Here is a 19001-nt window from a genome sequence, read left to right on the forward strand (position 1 = left end):
AAACTTGTACAGCAATGAGAAATGACTGGGTTGTGATCTAGGGGAGATTTGCACGTGTTCAGTAAGCTTACTCCCAGCGCTTGAGGATTTAAAATGGCTTTATATTTGGGGTCCTTCAGCCTAAGCCTCTCACTATTCTTTTGCCACGTAGGTTGGGAATCTTTGTTTTATGTGAGACAATTAGTTTCTTTCATTGAACAGAAGCTATTAAGAGAGAATACATTCAGTGATGAAAATTTTTCCTTCTGGAAATAATTGGCAGTCTTGTGATTTTTACAGGGGAAAACCCAAGATTGGAGCTCTTCGTTTGCTGAACACTCATTAAGGTAGAAGCCAAGTTCTTTTAGATTTAACTTCTCTCTCCTGATCCCAGGAGTTAAAGTCCATGGAGGTCCTTGCCTGAACATAGACAACTATCACTTTTTCTCTGATCTTAGCACTTATGAACGTGTAGATCCTTTCACAGCACAATGTAAATTAAAATAGAAAGCACAGAAAACTGTTTAGTTAGGGTGTCATATAAATGGTCCCAATCTTGCTTTTCTCAGGGTGACACTGGCTGTTGATGTTTTTGTTTCAATTATGTAGCATACTGTCTAAGGCTGGACTAAGGCCTAAGTCTACCCTAGCTTTTTTATATCATTAAGTGGCAGATATGTTCCCAGTTGTGCACAGATATAAATCTCTCAACAAATAAACACACACACACAAAAAAAAAAATGAAAGTGGATTAAGAACAAAGATTTGCTTTACGAAATCTATCCCCCCCAAAACCGAATAGCCAAGAAGTAAAGAAAGCACTGAGACCAGTGGTGGTGGTGGCAGCTGCTAAGGCAGATTTGTTGGGCTGGTGGATTTATTACAGGAGTACTCCTGGTTGGATGGAAAGGCTCAAGCTTATGCTTTTCCCTCTTTCCGCTTTCCTCTCTCTACCTCCTCCCACCCATCTCCCATAAGTACTGATGGACAAAAGGTGACTAAGGAGAGGTGGGGAAAATATCTTTGGCTGGTGATATCAGAAAGCTATTTGAATTCTCAGCGAGGAGGGAGGCGAGAGACGTTGAGAGACGGTAAAGCTCAGTATTGGCTGTGCGCGCTGGCGAGCTGCGCTCCATCTCCCCGGGGTACACGCTAGAGAGTTGCCCTTCCCCAAGCTCGCGCCCGCAAGATGTCCCCCTGCGTGCTAGTGAGCGCCCGCACCCGCTGCCAGCACTCATTCTGTGCGCCGAAAAGCTGGCCTGAGGCTCCTTGTGCACCGCGCGTTTGGGGAACCTTCTAGGAGCTCTGTCTCCAGAGGGCGGGTGTGTGTGAGAGCATGTGAGGAGAGCAGCTGGGTGGGAGAAGAGGGAGGGCCCTAAGGGCGGGCGGGAGAGAGAGAGGGGCGGGCAAAGAGAGCAAGAGGGGCGAGCGGGAGAGAGAGGGAGAGGGGCGGGAGGGAGAGGGAGAGGGGCGGGAGAGAGAGGGAGAGGGGCGGGAGGGAGAGGGGCAGGCGGGAGAGAGAAAGGGGGTGGGCAAAGAGAGAGAGAGAGGGGTGAGCTGGAGAGAGGGAGAGGGGCAGGCAAAGAGAGAGAGGGGCGGGCAAAGAGAGAGGGGCGAGGGGGAGAGAGAGGGAGAGGGGCGGGCCGGTGAGAGAGGGAGCATGCTGGAGGAGTGTGCCATGGAGATCCAGCCAGGGCCATGCCTGCAGGTCACCACTACTCAAACCCAGGCAAGTGCCAAAAGGGGTAGTTTCTGCGTCTGGGAATGTTTTGTGTGCTTGGTTCCTACGCTCGGGCTGGCAGCGACCAACTGTAAGAGAAACTGTGAGGCGGGGGTCCGGTGGGGTGAGGAGCGTATGGTGAATGGGAAGGCGACTCTGAAGGGTGGGAAGTAAACGCTGGACTTGACCATCCTTCTCTGTCTTTCAGCACGTCATTTCAGCATCAGGATTCAGAATTGATCCAGGCCGCGCAGAAGGGGCTATATCTCAGCTTCCATTGCTGTGGGTCTTGGCCTGGAAATAGTAGTTTTTCTCAGCAAGGACACAATTAACATCTAATTTGTTCAGGTTCGGTACAGGTTATGTAGGGACTGCAGTGCAGAGACCTAGGTTGGTAATCTTGCATTGATTTCTGCATGGGAATGGGATCATGGTTGTGACATCTAAACTTTTGTTTTGTTTTGTGGTCTTAATGTATCTTTTTCTTTTTCAAGTTTTCCCTAGTAACAAGCTTGGGGAACAAGTGGGAAGAAACCTGGGAAAACCAAGAGAAGGACCTGATTCTCCATGTAAGAGGGAAGGAAAAGATAAATTTCCACTGCCCCGCCCCATATTTTATTATTTATTTATTTAGCCTCCTAAACTGTAGGCTCTTGAAGTATTTGCTGAACTAGCTTCAAATATGGGCTGCAAAAATATCATTGGACTCCTTACTATGTCTCTGCTTGTAGACTCAATTGGTGGTTTGCAAAACAAGTGCTCAAATAGTTCAGTGATGTGTGGGAGGAGGCCATAAAGGGTAATTCATTTCAAGTGTGGAGTCTTCTTAAGGGTGAGTTGCTTGAGCCACAGGTAAAGTTGAATAAAGCAATTTACTATCATTTTGTCTCCTTGCTCTTCTGCATTTTTATTCTTTTATTCCTCTCTCCTGGGGCGATTGTGTAGCCAAGAAAAAAATATTTTATTAAAATGTTAGAGTGAAAACAGCTGAGTGAAAACAACATAGTGGTTTGAAATATTAAAATTGGCCCTTTGCTTCTTAATACATGTTAATAGAATGACCCTCTTCAAGGCTTTCTTTTCTAGGATAAGTGTTTAAAGAAAAACCCTGCAAAGGAAACGTTAATCATTTCCTGGCTGGCTTTAAGAGTATTTGCAGGAACAAATCACCAGTGAGAGAAACTTGGGTGGCATTTTTGTTTTGTGTCATTTTTGGTTCATTAAAACAATTTTAATTCATTGAAACAAATGTGCAAAGAATATATGGTTTATATGTTCAGGGCAAACTCTATAAAACAAACACATTTTTCTTAAAAAATAAAGAACATTCAGCAATACAAAGAAGGTACACATTTTATTTATTTCAACTTCCAGAGATTGAAATCATGGTATCTACAAAACATTTTGGTCAGTTCTGTTATTTTATCCAGAGAAAAATACAGATTAATGATAGATATGTAATAAAAATTAAGAAAAAATGCTTTGCACAGTTTGTACTTTAAAAAAATGAAAGAAAAGTAAGGTTTAAATATGCTTCTATTTTACATTTAGTGGTTTCTCACATTATCCTTTAACATAGTGATTTTGATGTTTCTAAGAAATTCTTAAATGTCAAAACTCAGTGATGTAAGAATAACATCCAAAGAGAATTTTAAAAGGCTTAATTCTAAATGGAAAAGAACACTCATTCTCAGGATCATTTCTATTCAAGTAGAGTGCAGGGCTGGATCAGAAAAGAAAGCTACCCTTAATAAAGTGTTTCAGCCTTCACACTGTTTCCTGTAACCTTCATAAATCACAGGTTCCTGAGCTGGCCTGATGATGAGCCTGCTGAGGTATATTTATAGAAGATGATTTGTAGATGATAAATATGCCAAGAAAGACATCATCTCCAGTAACCCCAGGCTCCACTGAGTTCCTGAGGGGTTCATAATTAAGACTCATAAAAGAACCCTGGGTGTGGAGAATCTGTTCTCTGAACCCTGACAATAGTACAGTCCAAAGGCAAACCAAGGAGTAATCACTTTGTTTCATGTTTGCACAATGTTCCACATAAAAGCTTTGCCTACATATTGACTCAACAACCAAAGAGAATAGCAGTTTGCATACCCTAGACTCTGTGTCTTTTCCTTCCTATTGACATAGGTCCCTTTTTATGCTTTAAAGTATTTTAAAATCACCATTTCAAATTATAAGCTGCTTAACCTCTTAAGTCCCAGTGCATGTCCATGACATCTGTATGTGTACAAACACATTTTCACACACATATATAATGCACATATATGCTTCTATTGGAATACATACATATATAAATATACATGCATGTTTTCCAGTTGGAACACGTTTTTGAGGATGTTTCACGACATTGCTTTGTGTATCTCTGCTAAAAAAGTGAATTTTACCCCCAAATTGCCAAATTAATGGTGTGAACTAATTTTGTTTCCTTTTGATTTTCAACAGAACCATTGAGAAATCAGTTTAACACATCAAAATATGGACTGACATTGCATTTTAAATTAGCCCATATAATTAAGTTTAAAGTCAATTAAATTAATCTCTCCTATTATATATCCATTTGACTAAGATTTCTTTAGAAAACATGACATTTCTAAGTGTATTTTTATATATTTTCCTCTTATTTTTTGTTAATTCTTCTATATTTGAGAATAACCTTATTCTCTAAGATTCCTACTTAAAATTCAGTGTCACCTGCAAAATTCTTCTACTCAAAAATATGTTTCTCAAACTGGTTTACTCAGTTTTAGAAAGTTTTTTCTTCCTTTGTTCCTCCCTTATCTTTGATGCATTAAAATTTTCTAAATTGTTAGTTTCAATAAGGCTTTAGAAAGGGGAAATAAATTTGTAGATTATTCCTTGTTCAAAATCTTCTGATATATCCGTCTTTATTGTCTCCAATATGCACAGAAATGGCTTCTGGAAATAATTTCTATAATTAAAAGGAGAATTACCAGTCAACACATTGTTTCCTACCTTGTCCGCCAAGAGTCTTAAGGTGCATAGTTTAATAAAAGTATTGTGAAGAGTTAGGAGAAAAGAAAGTTTTTAAGTTTGTTGAAAGAGGTTTTCCCAAGATTTTGGACATGGAACAATCCCTACCCCATTTTTGCATGACATCTGTTAAATTTCTGCAAAATTTGTGTTCTTTGGAAAATACCTTGGGGACTATTGACCTAACCCCAATTCTGAATTTTACTTATGGAGAAACAGACACCTGAGAGGGGCTGAAGTTCTTAGATATTGTTAGAGGGGAAGTTGAAACTAGAACCCCATCTCCTATTTGACTATTTGGCCTAAATGGTCATCTGTACCCTAAGATGGGTCCTAGGATGCCAGGCATCATGGGTAGTGCTATGAACCTCTTACTCCATTATGAGTTCTTCTTGGGTTGATTTGCTAAAACAGAGTTTTTTGTATGTTCTTTTAAAAATGGTATCTATATCCTATTCTTATATAATAAATCTTAGGATATCTGCCCAACACAGCATGGCTATGACACTGGTACTTAGTATTTATGCTAAATGAGGATGGAAGTGAAAGCTCCTCGAAGGGCTTTAAAAGGAGGTTGATCACAGGAAGGAAGAAGGAAAGGGTCAAGAAATGAAATCAAGTGAGAAGGAAAAAACATGAAAAGAATAGAGGGTTGGGGAAAAAATAGCCTCTCGATGGAATTGAGACTGAGAGAAGAAAGGATGGTTGCAGATGATTAAAAAAAATCATAAAACTGAGTGGGAAGCTGTGATCTTAACATGCAAACATGACCCATGAGGCTAATTCAGACGCCCTTGTCTAAATGATGGGGAAGACTACCAACTGCTGAGAACCTTTATGGACTCGTATCAAGATGTATTCATTGCATGGGTGTATTAAGTTGATGAGGCAATTTCTTAGGCACCACAATAATAATGAGTGAGACAAATCTTGTCCTCATCAAGGTTACATTCTTGTTAGGGAGAAGAGTTCAGACAGGGACTCATATAAAATAAAACTAGGTAAAATTTGATCAGGGCCTGTGGTACTGGGAGAAATCAGGGAACAGGAAAACAGATCATGAAAATTATGAGGCAGAATAAAGACTAAGTGGGTGCAGCATGAGGCGTGGATAGGATTGCACCAGGTAGAGATGGAGTAGGGCAGACCCATTTCAAGGTGATATGATGAAGAAAATGGGGAAGCATATGTAGCTGTGTTTGATGCAAGTGGGTTGGAGTCAAGGTGGGTATGTACTGGAAAGAGCATAGAGACATGGCCAGAAAGCCTTCAACCTCACTGCGGTTCCTGAAAGTTTAGCTGAGGTTCTGACACTCCAGAAATTGATGAGAAACTAGTGAAGAGTGTTTTATTTTGTGCAGAGAAATAGTAGCACTAGAGGTGATATGTAGGCATGGTGAGGTTTAAAGACAGGAGAAAGAGCCAGCTGGTAGGGGAGGAGGCAGTTAGTTTTGGAGAGACCAACACACCACTCAAACATTGTCCATCAGAGAGCTTGTGAGGAAAAGTCACAGAGACCAGCCACAGGAGACTGTTTCAATACAAAAACCGCCTGCATGGTGGAGAACCACAGCCTTGAAATTCTGTATGGGTGCATTTGAATTCCAGCAACCTGCCTAATTTGCCAAGGGACTTCAAAGCTTGTTTTAGTCTCTTTATCTGTGAAATGGGAACTATTTCTATATCAAACGGTTGTGGATATTCACAAAGAGAAACTTCTTAGCACGGGAACTTCACACAGCCAAGGAGTGAGCATGGGACACTGAGAGAAGGAACTGGAGAGTTGGCAGTTCAGAACGAAATTTGGGCGCTCAGGAAGCCCAAAACCCTGGCTTCAGCTGAGTCTGTTGAACGCCTTCTGGAGAGAATGGGTGAGCTGGGGCAAGGCAGCCTTGCCCTAGCTCCCATCCCAGGTTCTGCCCAGGTTTCATCCAGACAAGTGTCCCAACAATTCCGAGCTCCTGGAATCCCAGTGCCTCCACTGTGAGGAGCCAAATGCGCAGGTGCCCCGCTGTGCCCCTCCCCCCAATTCCCTTCAGCACTCTAGCTCCACAGCTATGATTGACCAGAGGACCTCTGTGTCTTGGCCAATAAACTCCACTGTGTGCACAGCCTTTACTGGGTAGAAGAATACAAAAACTGTGAGAGGGGCCCTGGTGGCCCGAGGTGGCAGCCGAGGCTGAGGAGCCAGGTCTAGGCCGGACGACCAGGTACCTGGGGAGTGGTGGCAACACTGAGGGGTCAGTACAGTGGGCACGGCTTGTAGGGCCAGGAAGACCTTGCCCTCTCCCGGAGCTCCGGACCCTCCTCAGAGGCCACAGCACCTGGGGAGGAGGCGGGGTCCTGGCCTGGCCGGTGGACAGGGATTCTCGGCCCCTCCAAACCCACCCGCGTGGGCTAGTGGCGGTGGGACTTAGGGGTCAGTAATGTTGGGCACCGCTTGCAGGCTCGGGAAGACCATGTCCTCTGACCCCGTCCTGGAGCCTCCTCGGAGGACACCACGCTGTGGGGAGGGGAAAGGGGCATGGAGGATGTGGCGGGGTCCTGGCGCAGGGTCCTGGCAGGCAGGGCGCGCCACCTGATCCAAACCCGCCAGCGGGCTGGCCTGTCCCATGGCCCTGTGCTGCAGGGGGTTGGCGCTTCCCCTCTCCCAAGACCTCTCCCCACCGACGGGGCGCTTGTGGGCGTGGGCGCTTTGTCAGGGATGCAGATTATATTTGAATCAAGAGTTATATTTGCAGAAGAGTTTTAATTTTGGAGAAGGATCAAAGTGTGTTTCCGTGAGGCTGAAATTCTGGGAGGATGGTCTACACGGTCCCCACCTTTTTCCTTCCCCCAGAGAAGCCCAGGCACCTCCCAGGAGTCTCGGGGCTGGGGGCCTTGGGAGTCCAGAACATGCGGCTGCATTGCAGCACGTTCATGGGGAGTCAGACACGTGCCCACCGCCCAGCCCCGCTCTGATTGTCCTGTGTCCCTCCACTGGAAAAGGGTCTGGGTAAATTAAATATAATCTCAAAGAAACAGGACGGAAGGGGTCCTTGTTTTGCTGCATATATCAGTTTGCTGTAGGATGCAGGATATTTTTTAAGCGCTTAGAGCCGCTCTGCAGTCGTCTGTGTCTCCCATCTCCCTCTTGCCCTTGTGCCAACCGGCTGCATAAGCAGCATCCATAGGATCCACAGGTGATTAACAATGCAGTGCGTCAGGACGGTCAGGATGAAACGTTGCCACCTGTTTTTAACTTTAAATTGTTACTGTTGTTTTCCAGAAATTTTAGTGTTTTTATTAAAGGGATACTCTTTGGGAAGCCGCCTTATACATTTTAAAAAAGGGCCCACAGCAGATATGTTCTAAATTTAACTATTGTTATGTATGCCTTTAATGACGTTTCATTATGGTTAATTTAATTCCTAAGTATCTCAGTAGGTGTGAAGATATACTTTGTTTTCATGTAGTAGTAAAGGTCAAGGGAAAATAGGAATTCAAAAATAAGTGCTATTGGATAATTTCTATAGTGCTACTTGGATAATTTCTAAACTTTTGCGTTACACTCCTAGAGTGTTTCCGGGTGATTTTATGTTGCTGATAAGGACGATTGGAGCCAGGGAATGCAAAAATGTCATTTTATATTTTAAAAAACATGTAATTTTCTATTTAAAAAATGACTTCCAAAAATGGCAGAGTAATTTATCGGATAAATATCAGGAAGAACATTGGAGACAAAAAAAAATATTCAATTTCAGCCTTAATATTTTCCAACTTAATGTTTTTCCACCTCTTGTTTCCTCATTGAAAATTAACTTTTATAGATTAGTATGAAAGAACTAGGGTTTAGGGGTTTTCCCTATACATTTTCTTAATTTGAAGTTGAGAATATTTTAAGATTGTTAAATAAAAAAAATCTACTTTGAAGAGTGGGAATGTGGGATTTTTTATCCTTTCTTTTTTCTTTTTTTATTTAAAAATGTTTTAATCTTGATCCTTTCAACTACTTTGCTGCTACCAAATGTGTGGCTGAATTCTTGATTTCTTCATAAGGTTATCATTGTCTAAAGAATTACTTAATAAGAACAAATTTAGTAAGTTATAGATAATAAGCAAAACCTGATAATTTTATTTATCTAACTCAATGTCTTCTGTATAATATTTTAAAATAATTTTGTTGTTCAATAAGCAGTACTTAAAATTTTGATTTAACAATAGAAGTCTATGCTTTAATAAGCTTCCCTCTATTAACTCTAAAGAGAATTTTCATGAAGAATATTATAAAATCTTTTACTTCATTTATTAGGTCTGAATTTTAACCTTGGTTATTCCATTGAGCAGCTGTCTCTCCTTGGACTGATTACCTACCTTCTCTCAATCTATTTAATTGTGTGAAATGCAGAATAAACTACCTCAAAATTGTCCTGTGAGGTGCATGAAATGAAGAATGTAAAATGATTTTGAAATATAAAGGCTTTATGAGCTTTATATTTCTATATTTCTCTTTATGAGCTTTATATTTCTATTTCTAAGGTTCTGTAGGAAAAAATCTCATAGATTATATTTGCATCAAGAGTGAAACACTTTAAAATATAACTTTAGTTTAAAAAAACTCAACATATACCATATAACAAATATAACACATTATCCCTTTCCTATAATATACTGAAATTAAACAGTGTGTGGCATTCTTAGACATGGAAAGGGCTAAATGTTTTGGTTTACAGATTATTTTTGTTCATATGTGTTTGAATCAGTGTACATGCATTTAAAAATTATTTTTAGTTGTTGCCAGACACAATACCTTTATTTATTTTTCTGTGTTGCTGATTATGGAACCTAGTGCCTCACCTGTGCTAGGTAAGCTCTCTGAGCTATGACCACAGCCCTCTTATTCATATTTTAAGATTCAGTTTTCCCCTAAATCCAGAGTTGCTTGGAATTATAATGAAAAGTGATTATATAGAATCACATATGCCAGTTTATTCCGAATAGACTTAGATAATGATATTTCTGTTTTCTTAATTTCTGAATCTATAATATGATAACATCTTACACTAAGGTTTACCATATGTTTATAACTTTAGCATACTCAGTATTTGTGTTGGTTTCACAATTTCATAGACTCTTATTTTGAGAAAAGAGCTATGGACTTAAGGAGTATTGAGGAATTAAAAAGTCAGCTCATCTTTGTGTTCCTAGAAGCATCATATATCATTTTATCCTAGAATGACATCTAACAGTAAGTCATTGTATATGAAAAAAAATTCTGAAGTTAGTTTTTCACTAATTGTTGCATTTTATTTTGAAAGATAAGCACACTGCAACTGTAATCACTGAAAATTACTGGAAGAACTTATATCCAGAATTTATGACTTAAACAGTATACAACACTTATGTACTTTAAACTATTTTTTAAAAAAATATATCCAGAAATTTTGAAATCTTACTTCAGATTTGACATCTGGCAATATATTTTAAAATATATTCCCAAGAAACAAAATTGTAAAGTCTTTCTTTAAAATAATGAGTAGTTCTTGTAAGTAATTGGTAGAGAGCTTCCCCATATTTATGTATGTGTGTGTATGAAAACATCAGATTTTGGGGCTTGGTATTCTTAAAAGATTTGGGATATGTGTATGTCTTTAACTTGAAATATATACATACAGAAAATGTATGTTTTAATTCCAAGTTTAAAGGGTGCACTGCCACACACTGAAATCTTGTGGTATTTCATATAGTTAAACTTGTCGAGAAAATTTGAATCAAATGTTAATTAATTTATTCGTGGTTTCTTGGAATATAAATTGAACTCATAAAAATAGAACTGAACTTGTCATAGTGGTGTATGCCTGTAATCCCAGTGGCTCAGGAAGCTGAGGCAGGAGGATCACAAGCTCAAAACCAGCCTCAGGCAAAGAAAGGCATTAAGCAACTCAGTGAGGCCCTGTCTCTAAAAAAAAAAAAAAAAAAAATACAAAACATGGATGAGGATGTGGTTCAGTGGTTGAGTGCCCCTGAATTCAATCATCAGTGAGCCCCCAAAATAGAATTATGTAATCTTTACCATGTTCTTAAATATGTTGGATTTACATTATTTTATCAGTTTAGAAAATGTTAAAATTTTATGTTTTAAAAAATAGGTACTAAAGGAAGTCTTCTATTTGGTAATTTGTTTAATCAGTGCAAGTGAAATGAAAAAACAGTATAAAAATGAATTTAGAAAATGAGAAGATACTGAGTGTAAATCCCATAGGTGAGTAGAGATTTATGACAAGTGCAGGCCATTTGATAGTAAAAGTGTCTTTAAATACTATCGTTTTTTGCCATCAGGAAACAAGTGATGCTATTTTTATTTTTAATTTTGTTTTTATTTCTTACATACATGACAATAGTTGAATGCATTACTATTACAATTATCCATTCACAACACCATTTTTCATAACTCTTCCCTAATCATTATACAAAATACATGTATGAAGACATGAATTTGGTGTCAGCATACCTTATATACAATCAGAGATATGATGCTATTTTTTAAATCAAGTTTTTTATTCTTATTTTCCTAGAAATTTATTCTGCCCTCATTTTTTTCTTCTGCCTGTCCTTACACATTGCATATATTCTTACTTGCCATTATTTATAATGAAGTACATAGTACAGAATGGAGAAGAATAGTGAACCTACTTACTAATATTTCACATTGACTTGTTAGTGATCTCTTCAACATAGGCTATAATTGGCATCTTTGATATATTTCCTAACTATTTCTTATAAATTACATATGGTATTTTCCCATGGTACTTCAAGCACATAAACAACATAAAAACAAACATGGTTTTGTGGAATAGATGACCCTGTTCTAAAGAAAATGTGTTCATTTTGTAACTTTCAGAACATTCTTCCAAAAAGAGTTAAATTAGGGTTGTGCAATATGTTAATAGTGATATTGGTGTATTATAGATAATTGCTTGTTAATAATTTTATTAAAATGAAAACCTTGTGTTTTCTGTACTTGTAGATTATTTAACAGTTAAATACTAATTTCATTTCATTTCTCCAGTGACTTTTATTCACTATTGTATACGACTTTAGTTTTCTTTATCTAAACCTTTTGATTTAAAGTAGGCTAGAAAATTATATTTGAAAATTTGCTCCAGGGCTGGGGATGTGGATAAAGCGGTAGCGCAATCACCTGGCATGCCTGCGGCCCGGGTTGGATCCTCAGCACCACATACAAACAACGATGTTGTGTCTGCCAAAAACTGAAAAATAAATATTAAAATTCTCTCTTCTCTCTCTCTCTCTCTCTCTCTCTCTCTCTCTCTCTCTCTCTCTCTCTAAAGAAAAGAAATAAAAAAGAAAATTTGCTCCAAAAATTAGTGATTATTATGTGCTGCTATATACAATGACTAAGTGAGTACTGGGAAAGGTGGTAGAGAATGAAGGCTGAGGCAGGAGGTTCACAACTTTAAGACCATCCTCAGGAATTTAGTGAGGCCCTGTCTCAAAATTAAAATTTACAATTGCTGGTGATATGGGTCAATGGATAAGTATTCCTGGGTTCAACCCAAAGTACCAAAACAAAAGTTTTTCATGTATAGGTAACTGTTTCTTTTCTGCACTGTCCCTTACAATATCCACTAGGCATTTGTGGCTATTCTGAATTTAGATGCAGGTGAAATCTCAAATTTCATATTGATTGCATGTTCAAATAATATTATTGTTACATTGGGTAAAATATTTTAAAATTAATTTTATCCATTTTAATTATTTTAATGTGGCTACTAGAAAATTTTAAATGATGTGGCCTAGATGTCACTTCTATGAGAAAGCATACCTTTAAGCTGTATAAGTTTGTATTCTTACTACAAGAAGACATCATTAAAACTCATCCTCCCAGTACTTCCTTGAAATAAGGGATTTATTTTTTTTAAAGAGAGAGTGAGAGAGGGGAGAGAGAGAGAGAGAGAGAGAGAGAGAGAGAGAGAGAGAGAGAGAATTTTTTAATATTTATTTTTTAGTTCTCGGTGGACACAACATCTTTGTTTGTATGTGGTGCTGAGGATCGAACCCGGGCTGCACGCATGCCAGGCAAGCACGCTACCGCTTGAGCCACATCCCCAGCCCCGAAATAAGGGATTTAGTCTTTAATATTTGGATAGCCAAGAGGCAAACTTTGCAGTAAATTCTTCCTAGAGCATATAGTTCAAGTCAGAGACAATAGTATTTTAATCCAACTTCTATCTTTACCAGTTTTTTTTTTTTACTATGAGGAAGTAGGTTATTTATGTAACCTTCAGTTTCCTTATGTATAAAATGGGAGTATACAGTTTTATAAATTTATTTTTAGAATTATCGATATATTGTATGTCAAGCATAAAACCTTTTAAGGTATGTAAAATACTCCTAATATTGTTACTCTAAGGTTGCCACTCATTGGAACTCCAGAATTGGAAATGTGATTTCTGATACTTTGGTCATATAAGTGGAAGTGGTTAATACTGAAATGTCAGAGAATTCAGAGAAGGAATTAATTCACAGTAGAATACAATTCTGAAGATACCACCTTCTCTGTTTTCAATTTTTTTTTTCCTTTTTAATTTTATTCAGTCAGATTAACAATTACTTGACTTGCCCCAAATTTAGGTAAGTCTGTATAGCAAGATATCAAAAAAAGAATTGATTTAGGCATGGATGAAAAATTATAAGATTATTAGAGAAAACAATGCTGCAGACACAGGAACACATATTGAAGAGGGTGCTAAAATATTTGGAGAAAAGAAATTCAAGTATGGAAATACATATGTATAAATTAGATACTTTAATATTTCAATAGAGTTTTAACACCTTTTATTATACTTGTAAGCCCTTTATCTTGTGGACCCTCTATAGTTTAATGGTAACAGAATGAAAGCAATATATTTCAATTATATTTTAATGATTTTCTTAATCACCCATTCTTATTTGAAAACTCAATCTAATATGTCTATCTCTGGTTTTTCCTCCTTTCCCTTATCTTCTGTTCATCTTTCTCTACCTTTATTCCTTTGTTTATCCTGTCTCTTTAGCTTTCAACACTGCTGAATTCTAGTTTTATATTTTCTGTAGTTTTATGAAATTTAAAATGTGGGTTTGATTCCTGGTCACAATTCTTTCTAGATAGGGCAAAATTTCAGTAAAATAATTTCTTTCTGTAAAGTGAGTTTAAACTTCCATAACTTCTTTATAGAGATTTGTGTGGCTTATAGACCATATATAGAAGTGAATGGCATGCAACCTGGTATACAGTGTGTACTAGGTAGTATAGAACCTGATATCTAGTAGGTTAACAATAGTAACTGTAATGACAAAAGAAGTAATTATAGAAGTGCTACTAAATATGGTAAGCTACTCTTGCTAGTTTTGTTATAATGATGTCTCATACATGTCCTTGTAACACCAGCTTCCCATGTCAAAAACTTGTAAAGCATTATTTTACTAATTCCAATATGCTAAATCTGTTCCATGTGAAATGATATTTTTAACAGTGAACCATTATTATTAACTCCAGTTACTACACTTAACCTTTTCCAATTAGCTTGTCACTGAATTACTGCAACATTTTCTTAGCTGTCACCCACATTACATTTTATGTTTTTATCTCATACATTTTATATTCCTCCCTGCAACTTATTCCCTGAACACCTACCTATCATACCAAATAGAAGGTTTAACGATTTGGATATGTTTTTAGTCAGCAGTGATACTGTAAGGTAAGCAGGGATAAGATCATGGATTACTTTAATTTACATGGTAAAACCTTTGCATTTTAAGATAATGGGAAAAGCTTTCAAAGGGTTTTCTGTGTTGGCATATTTTGGACAATGAGTCTCTTTTCTGTTTGGAGGATATTTAAAAGATTAAAGACAGTAATACTACTTGTGAGAATAATGGGAAAATTTGATTTCAATTAATGTTTTTATTTTTTAATTTTTTGTTTATTTGGACACAGTACATTTATTTTATTTTCATGTGGTTCTGAGAATCAAACCCAGTGCTCCACATGTGCTAGGCGGGCACTCTACCACTGAGCTATATCCCCAGCCCTGTTTTGTATTTTATTTATAGACATAGTTTCACGGAATTGCTTAGAACCTTTCCCTTGCTGATGCTGGCTTTGAACTCATGATCCTCCTTTCTCAGCATCCCAAGACACTGGAATTACAGGCATATGCCACCATGCCTGGCATGCTTTTTTTTTATTACAATGATGTTTGTTATTAACTTTTATACTTTATGTCATGAATTTTAAGTGTTAATCTTTTTAGAGCTTCATATAAAATTTTTTGTTTCTACAACTTAAAATATATTAAAGCCCATGCACATAGATCTGATGCATGGTAGTTTTAAGTAGGCATATTTAAAAACATTTAAGACCTGGAAATAGTGGTGCACATCTGTAATCCCAGCTACTATGGGAGGCCAAGGTAAGAGGATTGTAATTTCAGGACCAGCCTGGGCAACTGAATGGGACCCACTCTCAAAATGAAATAAAATAAAATGGATGGTGGATGTAGCTCAATGGCAGAGTGCTTGCCTCACATACATGTGGTTCTGGGTTCAGTCCCTACTACTGAATAAGAAAAAAAAAACTTTTTGTGCTCTGACTTGAGATAACCATTGATGAATAAAACCAACATAGTGATAAAATAGCTTTTCTAATTTAAAAAGTTTTCAGAGCAAAGATTAAATGTCTCTATGTGATCTCCATGAACGTTTGAGTTGCCAGAATGAAGGATGATTTGCCAGGTGTTGGTACACAGTAATCACAGTCATAGCCATTTGGAAAAGCAAGGCTGCTTCAAAAAGAAATAACAAACTGATTTCCAAGATGTGTTAGATGAATGGTATATGACTCTTAGTGTAGCTGTGACTATAGAGTTGTTACAAAAAGTCTTCATGGAGGGAGTCGGATTGAGGTATATCCTAAAAGATTTGGATAACTGAAAGAGCAAGGATGATATTAATATGGGAACCATAAAGAACTCCAAATTTGTTGTTCTCTTTTATGTTATATTGTCATTAGGCTGGAAAGTTTCTTGAGTCTGGAAAGTACAATAGCATGTGTCAAAGTTGGGGAGATTATTAGAGTTTTTAGATGATGGACTTGAAGTAAGCCTTATCTTGAAGGCAGTGGACCATCAACAGTTGAGCTCATTAATCACATCTGATCATCTGTTGGCCAAATGTGTTTCACTCTCTTTTGAGTTACTTATATTTCCTAACCCTAACAGGGTAACTGTACTTCAACATGTTTGGCAAGTCATTTAAACACTCTGAAACTTAGTTTACTTATTTGTATGAATGGTAAAATAATTACCTGCCAGTCTTGAGGGTAAACTCGACACAGTATAGAGTACAATGCTTGATAAATAATAGACTTTCTGGAAACATAATTTATCTCCTTTTTTCCAAGATTCTTCATTTTAATATTTCTAATTGCTTAATTATTTTTGCTCCCAAATGTATAATGATTTTATGATGTTGATATTAACATAGATGTTGTGGTCTAAATGTGAGATAACATATTTTAAGGAAAGCTTGTTCATTAAAATCAGTGTTTTAGTTTATCTTTCTTTATAATGGGAAATGTAATCTGATTCAGTTGTCAATTATTAGATTGAGACGTTTCCAGTTTGTAACTGCTATATTAACAGTTAGAAATGGTAATTTCATGAGAGTCACCCTAATTAAACTTGGGACATCACCTGGTAGACCAGTGGATACTTAAATACTTAGTTTTCATAATTTCCTTTTTTCTCTTAAAGGTCTTGATAAATTCAGTGCCTTTCTACAGCAAGAGCAGCCACCCCAGCCTCTGTCCTCTACCAGCTGCTCTGAGACTCTGGACTGGTGACTTCACCTCTCTGGGCCAGGGTGAGGGTGAAGTGCACAGCTCCACAAAGCTCTTAGGGCGGTGCTGGCCCCAGGAAGCACTTTGTACAGGTCGATGATGACTGCCGTTCCCAGGGGCTCCGAGGTTAGCAATGATAGAGGGGAGTGACCAGGGGCAAGTGGCAGTGGTCCCAGGGCTGGGGGCTGTCAGTGCCAAGCCAGGAGGAAGGAGGGAGAGAGGGCTCTCTGAGCAGCACTACAGGCTGGACCCTGGCGTGACCAGCCCCCTCTGAATTTCAGTTAAAATTTCATAAAGCATAAAAATTCCCCCCTTGTTCACGTCTCAGTGATGGTCCAGAGGCACAGAGGGAGGTGCACCATCCCCACCACCCATCCCCAAGACCTTTCACCTTCCCAAACTGAAACTCTGTCCCTGTTCATCATGAACTGCTGGACCTCCTCCTCCTCCTCCTCCTCCTCCTCCTCCTCCTCCTCCTCCTCCCGTGCCAGGGTTTGAACCCAGGGGTGCTTTACCGCTGACACATCCCCCGCCTCCCCTTTTCTGTTCTTTTATTTTGAGACAGCCTCTTGCTAAGTTGCTGAGGCTGGCTTTGATCCTCCTGCCTCAGGCTCCTGCACTGCTGGGATTAGAGGTGTGTGCCGCCATGCTGTCTGCAAGACTAGGACTATTGCAGGGACCTCGTGAGTGGAGTCCTATAGAACTTGTCTGTGCGTCCACTTTGGGCTACTGTGATTAGGCTTCTGTGAACACGGGAGACCCTGCTTCACTTCTTTTAGGTGAACCTCCAGAGCGCAATTGCTGGTCCACAGTCTCCCCACTTTCCACAGATGCAGACCTCGTGGCTGTCCGGGAGGGCTCCGAGGCCTGCCTGGGAGCCCTGCCTCACCAGTGAGGAGCAGCCACCTCTGACCCAAGCCTGCTGGTTGCTGGACCCAGGCCTTCCCCTGCCCCAGCTTCTCTGTGCCCATTCATTCTAGGTCTTCCAGAAAGTTCTCTGGAATAGGTGAGCCTTGACAGAGACACCAGGGGAGTGTCATCGCCATTCTGCACTGTTCTGATTCATACTTCTGTCACCAAATACGTGGACTTTCCCCCCTACACCAGCCAGTTCTCCACCTCTTGGGACCCCAGCCGGGTGTCCCACAGTCCCCTTAATTCTGACGCCAACTCCCTGGAGTCATTGCAGACCTCCCATCGAGGGCTCTGTTCTGTGACAAGAGGAACCCTCACTTTAGACCCAGTTGCAAATCCAAGGTTGTCACTGGGCTGAAAGTCGAGGGGTCCCACAGCCCCCTCCTCAGGTTCCACAGGTTGCTGGATGGGCCACAGGACGCAGGGAAGAGCTGTGCCAGCTGCCACCGCCGGGTTACAAAGAACCCACTGAGGAACCTCCGAGGCACAGAGGCTCCCAGCTCCCTCGCCCTCCTCTGCACCTGGTGTGTCCACAGCCTGCGGCTCTGAGCCTGTCCTGTAGGGTTCCCTGGGCTCCACGACAAGAGCAAGACCTGGAGAATCCAGGGCCTCGATGAGCAGCCCCGTCTCCAGTCCCTACCCCTCCCTGGAGCCACAGAATTGGTCACTTCCGGCTGGAACATTTAACACCTTCCAGGTCTACTCCTGAGCAGCCTCCTGCTGATCCAAGGGGCATGTGACCATGTTGTGGGAAGGAGCCAGAAAGCAAGGCTGCAGTTAAAGCAGCTGTCTCTGGGCTTTTTGTGACAGTGCCACGCCTGCCCACTGGGGTCCTGCCCAAGCACCGTAGATCAGCTTCTGCTTCATCTGAAGGCCACCAGTGCCCTTCCCAGGCTCTTCTTCTGCCAAGTCCACCCCAAGGAGATTTTGCTCTTTGCACGACAGCCTAGCCAGAGGAGGAAGCTGTTGAAATGTGATCCGCAGGTTGTGGGCCGCAGCCAGGAGGCGTGGGCAGGGGCGCAGGGGCTGAGACTGAAGGCCGCTGCAGAAGGAGTGATGCGGCTGTGTGTTGGGGAGTGCTAAAGGAACTTCCACACCCGAAGGCCAGGTAGCCTAATGGTCGAGGGCACAGTCTTCCCCTGCCTCTGCCCCAAGCCTGGATGTGGCTCCTAACACCTCAATTCCCAGCTTCGGGTCCCTGCACATTGGCCTGTCTAGATTCCAGTGAGCATGTCTTTGATGTGGCCGTGACAGTGCACAAAGGATCTGGGAAGCCCGAGAGGATTCTGCACAATGCCTGGCACAGTGTCACACACAGGAGCCACTCAGCTCACCCCGGTCATGCCCCCAACAAGGTGCGGCAACCCTGCAGCCATGGCCCTGGGCTCCATTTCCTCCATGCCACCTGCTCAGCCCTCTGCCGGAGACCCCTCCTCTACTCCCACCTGCCGCCCTTGCAGACCCTCTCCACAGGCCCCCTGCGGGCTCTGGAGGCTT

Source organism: Urocitellus parryii, unplaced genomic scaffold, assembly GCF_045843805.1.
Source record: "Urocitellus parryii isolate mUroPar1 unplaced genomic scaffold, mUroPar1.hap1 Scaffold_37, whole genome shotgun sequence".
In the NCBI taxonomy this organism is placed as follows: domain Eukaryota; kingdom Metazoa; phylum Chordata; class Mammalia; order Rodentia; family Sciuridae; genus Urocitellus; species Urocitellus parryii.